Raw genomic sequence first — 6,000 nt, forward strand, 5'->3', positions numbered from 1 at the left:
TGCCTTGTGCAATTTTAATGGGCTCTGAAAACTGTAGATTGTACGATAATTTTTAACTAGGTTAAATTTGAACATCTTTGGCTATTGGTACTTTTGTTTATTCGTCTGTGAATACTGGCAGCTAAAACGTGGACCACCTGTCATTAAGCCGTTGGAAACAGGAAAAATTAGTCCCATGTGGAAACAGCCAACATTTTCACAAAATTAACTAATCTTTCTTTTATAATTGAGACAACCTTTTTAGCATGTCCAACTGCAGGTATCAAAACAAGGCGGCAGGTTTAGAACTAAATAGTACCTTCTGGCTTCCTAACATGTGTGACAACTACACCAACTAGCATGCTACAAACCCCTAGATTCCTGGGCCTCCAGAGTTAGGACTAAAGAGCCAACATGGGACAAACTGGATCTGACTGATTCAGGAGCACAGATTTAACTCAGAGGACCCTGAGGGGAGCGACTAAGTGATGGAGTACGTCTGGTAGTTGAAAGTATCTTTCTCTAAGTGATGGCTGCTTTGTGTATGAGTTGGGAGACATTTACTCGTGGCTCCAGGATTACTCAGCACACCACACCTGACCTAGGGATCTGGTCATGCTTTTGCCATTTTAGCAAATGCATTCCCCAAGACAAGGTGTGGTGGGAAATTTATGACGCTATGTCTTTAACTGATTATTGATTCCTGCTGTTGGGTTGCTGTTAGTCTTGTCCTCAGTGTGACAAGGCAAGTCCGGTGTGTGGTTTTGGCCCGAACACCACCACAACCGCCACTGGAAAAGTACCTTGCTATAGAGGGACAACTATCGGAGTTATTAGAGTTTGCCCTACACACTCACGTTGTATAGTTAAGTTGTATGTTGAATTTTCTTTGATCATGTATAGGATATACCCACCTCAGGGTAGACCAAGGGATATGTGATAGTTTTGTGATCTTCTCTGATCCAGAAGATCAACTCGAAATAGTGTAACACTGACCACAAGTTTTAGAAACGGAACATCTCAATTTGCATACTGCTTCACCATCTTACTGTATAATTTTAGGAAAGTTATTTAACCTCCTTGTGACCATGTTTTCTTACCTGTAAAATGGGGGAAATAGCTAACGTCCCATTGTATTCTTTTTTAATTTTTTTAGAATTTTTTGTGGGGGTGGGGGATTAGGTTTATTTGTCTATTTATTTATTAATGGAGGCACTGGGGCTTGAACCCAGGACCTCATGCATACTAAGCACACACTCTACTAATTGAGCTATACTCTCCCTCTACCTCATGGTATTCTTTTGAAGAGGAAATGAGTTAAAATTTAAAGCATATTATGTGTGGCACATAATGAATTTTTTAAAATGCTAGCTATTATAAACTGACTGAACCAAATATGTTCTTTTAAGGGAGTGGAAGGGATCTATGAAACTATCTCATCAAGCTGCAAACAGTGAAATTTCTGAAAAGCTGGTGTTACTTCACATGTGTCACCCATGTTTCCCTATGGTTCTTACAAGCAACTAGAAACACTAATAAGAGTTTTACTTCGAGCCCTGTTCCAGGTCTCAGGCTCCAGGAATTTTGGTTCAGGATTCCAACATTCCCCTCCCCCCAAAAAAGTTTGTCTACAAAAGGTTAAAAAAAAAAAAAGACCTAAAAGCCTACTTTATACACATAACACCTATATCTATAATAAAACCAAACTACATAAAAACCATTAGAATAAGTAAGTGTGTTGAGTGAGGTCACTGGATAGTCTGTTTCTATTGTTGGCTGCAGCTAGAAAAAGCTGAAAAAGACAATTTACTATAGCATCAGCATATCAAATATCTACATATAAATCTACTAAAAACATGTAAAACCTATAGAAACTTAATTGAGAGAAACTTTAGGAGACCTAATAAATATATTTATATACCACGTTTATGGTTTGGAAGACTCACTGTTGCCAAGATGCTGATTCTATTTTGGTGTCCAGGAATCAGCCTGCAACACAGACCTGCCAAAGGGCAGTCTCCTGTCACTTGCCACTTTAGCTCGTTGGACTTTTCCAGCCTGCCGCTGAATTCTTCCACCATTGCCTTGGTAGCACCTCATAACAAGGGTTTATTAGATACCCCTCCAGAGCACTTTATGACAAAACAAGTCTCTTTCTACATCCCCGCTGAACTGTCACAGAACGAATGCTTGCCATTTCAAAAAATTGCTAATTTCCTATTAACTCTCAACCTCATAACCCAACTCTACAAAACCTAGATTTTCACAAAGATGAACCATTGATCTATGAACAGCCCTGCCCATATCACAGAGAACAACAAGTGGAATCTGAAGTGGAATCACTGAATTCCAAAGAGAATCTAGGGGAATCAGAGGCCAGGATCTGAACAAGAGTGTAAGACTTACTCCCTGTAAGCCATGCTAAAAATCCACACTCCGGCTGTTCCTTTAAAGTAAGCAATAAATACAACTCCTCCTGGCCTTCAGTAAACCTCTATGACTGATTTTTCTCTGCTTCATTTTACATTTGCTCTAACTGCCCTGGTTGCTGGCTTCATGATGTCTTATTGCCCATTGATTGCTCACCTCCAGATTTCCTTTCTGGCTTCCTCCTCCCAGAGCTTCTACCCTGGCTCTGGTATTTCCCACTGTTTTGGGAAAGAAAATTCTCTCCATTGTCTCTGGTAATAGCAAAATCTACCTGGGCCACCCAGTCCCTCAAATCATAAAATCATGATAGATGGGAAATGAATGGGACATAACCTAGAATAAATACAGAAGACTGGGGGGGGGGGGAAGACATAAAAATTTATTTCAGAAAGCTAAACCTTATTTTAGGGAAAGCTTGAAAAAAATTATCAATGATAACCACAGGGTGTCTGGAGCATTGTTCAAAGCAAGAAAAAAGCAGGAATAGATAATCACACTGCTGGGAAGCAGGGATTAAAAAGATGACAAAAGGAAAGCAAAACTACTCTGTGTTTTCCCTGAAGGAGAATAATCTCCAAGCTGCAAAAAGAGAACAAACAGGTTTAAGAGGAAACTGAAACTCAGGAGAGGTAAGGAGGTAGTGAGAGAGCCCCCAGAGACCTTAAGTGGATTTTTGTCTCTAGACTAAGATGAATTGCATCCTAAGCACTGGGAAAACTTGCAGTTGTGATTGCCTGAATGTTGCCAGTGAGGTTTAAGAATCATAGGAGATGGCAGGAGTCCTACAAGACAGAATATGAACCACATCCTGAACAGAAATAAAAATACTGGCTCTGCAGACTACAGATTAGATATAGCTAGATGCCATAACCTCTTGGATTTCTATAACCAGAGTAGTTAAAAAAAGACTGAAACCTATTACTTGAATTGTGCCTCACATACTAAAAATTTCTAGCATATACATGAACACATTTCATCATCACAACATCCCTTTATGCAAGAAGAGCATTATTATTCTCGATTTTGGTAGTGGTTGTTGTTTACCAATATGGAAACTGACATTTTGGAGAGATTGACATACTTAGCATGAGATAACATGATACTATCTGCCAGTACTATTTTTATTACAACTCTCCAGCCCTCTCCAAGTTCCATTTTGATATTGGAGTGCTGTTATAAATCATCTGTTTTTCAATTGCATCTAAAGAGAGTTGATTAAAGATCAAATTAACAGTAGAGACAGTCTTTCAGAGTTGACAGCACACATTTTATATATACCATATGCAAAAGATATATATTAAAAGACAACTTTGTGCAAAATATGTCTTTTTAAAACTCACTATCTTCAGGCAAATCAAAAAGGAAAGGAAATAACCCAAATAAAAACCTGGGCAAATGGCAAGTTAGTATATAAAAGATTATTAACAAGCATGTAAATGCAAATTAAAACAAAAATATCAGATGGATAATGATTAGAAAGCATTACATTTCACCTTGCTGGCAAGGATGTTAAGAAATAAAAACCCCTGACATACTGGAAGTGGTTGTGTGGAATTGTTCCTGCTTTCCAGTGGGCAATCTGGTAACGTACCCCCAAATTTTAATTTGTATATAATTCAATTCACTTCTGGAACTATCCTACTTCTGAAATTTTATCTTAAGGGGGGTAGTGTAAGTACATGAAGATGTATATCCCTGTAAGGATGGGCCATATAATGGAAAAAATTTGGAAACAGCTTAACTGTCGATGAGTAATAAATGAATTACAGTATATGCATACACTGGAATAAAATACACACATTCAAAAGGGCAGGAGTATTTAGTACATTTGAAAATAGAAAATGTATATAATATGTATGTTAATTTAATGTAGATAATATAATACTGTTTATATAAAATATGTGCATTAAACTTCTGGAAAGGTAAAAAATAGTTAGTTATGGTTACACATGAGGGCAGAATTTCTGAGAAATTTTGGTTGCACTGAACAGACTTTAAAGATTTTTTTAACCATGATATTTGTTTTAAGTGATATTACCATTTGAAAGCAAGAGTTAATGTAACTATTGTAGGACTGCAAGATTCTGTACTTGACTCTTCTCCTAAATAGCACTTTAACCAGATTAATAAAGTCACAAAAAAAATCTCGTTATCAATTTTTGGTTGAATCAAGACCCAAAGGGCCAACTCACAGATAAGAAGATTTAATTATAAAGATTATTTCAAGTTGGAGGATAAGACAAAATCCCAAAAAAAGACAATAAATGTATTAACTTAAGAGATGATTAAGAACAGAAGTAAGAATGAGAGATTGTACCATCCTCATCTGAAAAACCCTATGTATTTTAATTAGTGATGAGCAAACAGCAAGATTTACTTGCTAAGTTGAACTTCCTAGTGAAATGTAAGACTATAGTAAGGAGAAAACAGTGTCTGGATCTAGGGAGGTAAATCACATTTTAAAATACACACTGCTAAGCATATGTAGAAACATCATGAAGACGGGGGCTTGTTTTCTCCCCTTGTATGCCTCAATCAATACCCAGAATAATTCCTGATACAACATAGACACTAAATAAATATCCGGTGAATGAACAAAATCAGGAGCAGCAAAAGTACTGTATTCTCAATTAAATACCACATTTGAAGAGGGAATTTCTCCAGTTAAAACATGTTGGGGTTATGAAAAATATAGAAACCATGTGGCATGAGATGTGCTTAAAAGGCTGGAAAGGCTCCAGTTTCTATCTAAAAAGGCAAAAAGGGATGGACACATGGTAGCTGTCTTGTCTTCAAGGATCTGAAGGACTGCACTAACTCTGTATGTCACCACAGGGCAGAATACCGACAAGAGCTTTGGATTTATGAAGACATATATCCCACATGAATATAAGTTAAAATTTTCTAAAACTCATGGTTGTCTAAAACTATCAATATTAAGCTCTTCGTCCCTGCCAGTATTCAAACATCACTTCTAGGAAAAGGATACTTATGATATTTTTGCACAGTGTGGAAGTTTGCATGATAACTAAATCCCTTCTCACTCTACCTACTGAAAAGCATTGCATTTCGTGTTTCTTATCTCAGTTGAAATAATGCTAAACCATCAGAAATGGGCTTCAAGGCAATACATTTACACTTCCGATCTTGCCCCTCCTTTTAGCAAAACTATCGTAATAGCTCTCTAACCCTTTAGTAATAATGAAATTGATGTCACAAGAAGAGACCCCTCCACCTCCCATAAAATTTCACAGGTCTATGACTATGCACTAGCACATGCACACTTGCGCGCGTGCACACACACACACACACACACACACACAGAACAATAGTTGTCTTTTATTGAGTGGTATTTACAATGTCGCTTAAATTAGTTTTAGAGACCAAATCATGATGATGTGCCAGCTCTGGTATTAGAATCCTTTCATTAATCAGAAAAATTATTCATCATTTGAATTAAAAAATCTAATAAATCAATTCCACTCTAGGTGGAGTCCATCGTTTTGAGTAGCAGTGACTACAGAAAATTATGGGTTTATGTCTTGCCTGGGAACCTCGTAAGTCACAAGTACAATACACTTAAGGCACTTT

The sequence above is a fragment of the Camelus bactrianus genome, chromosome 15, assembly GCF_048773025.1.
Source record: "Camelus bactrianus isolate YW-2024 breed Bactrian camel chromosome 15, ASM4877302v1, whole genome shotgun sequence".
Taxonomy (NCBI): domain Eukaryota; kingdom Metazoa; phylum Chordata; class Mammalia; order Artiodactyla; family Camelidae; genus Camelus; species Camelus bactrianus.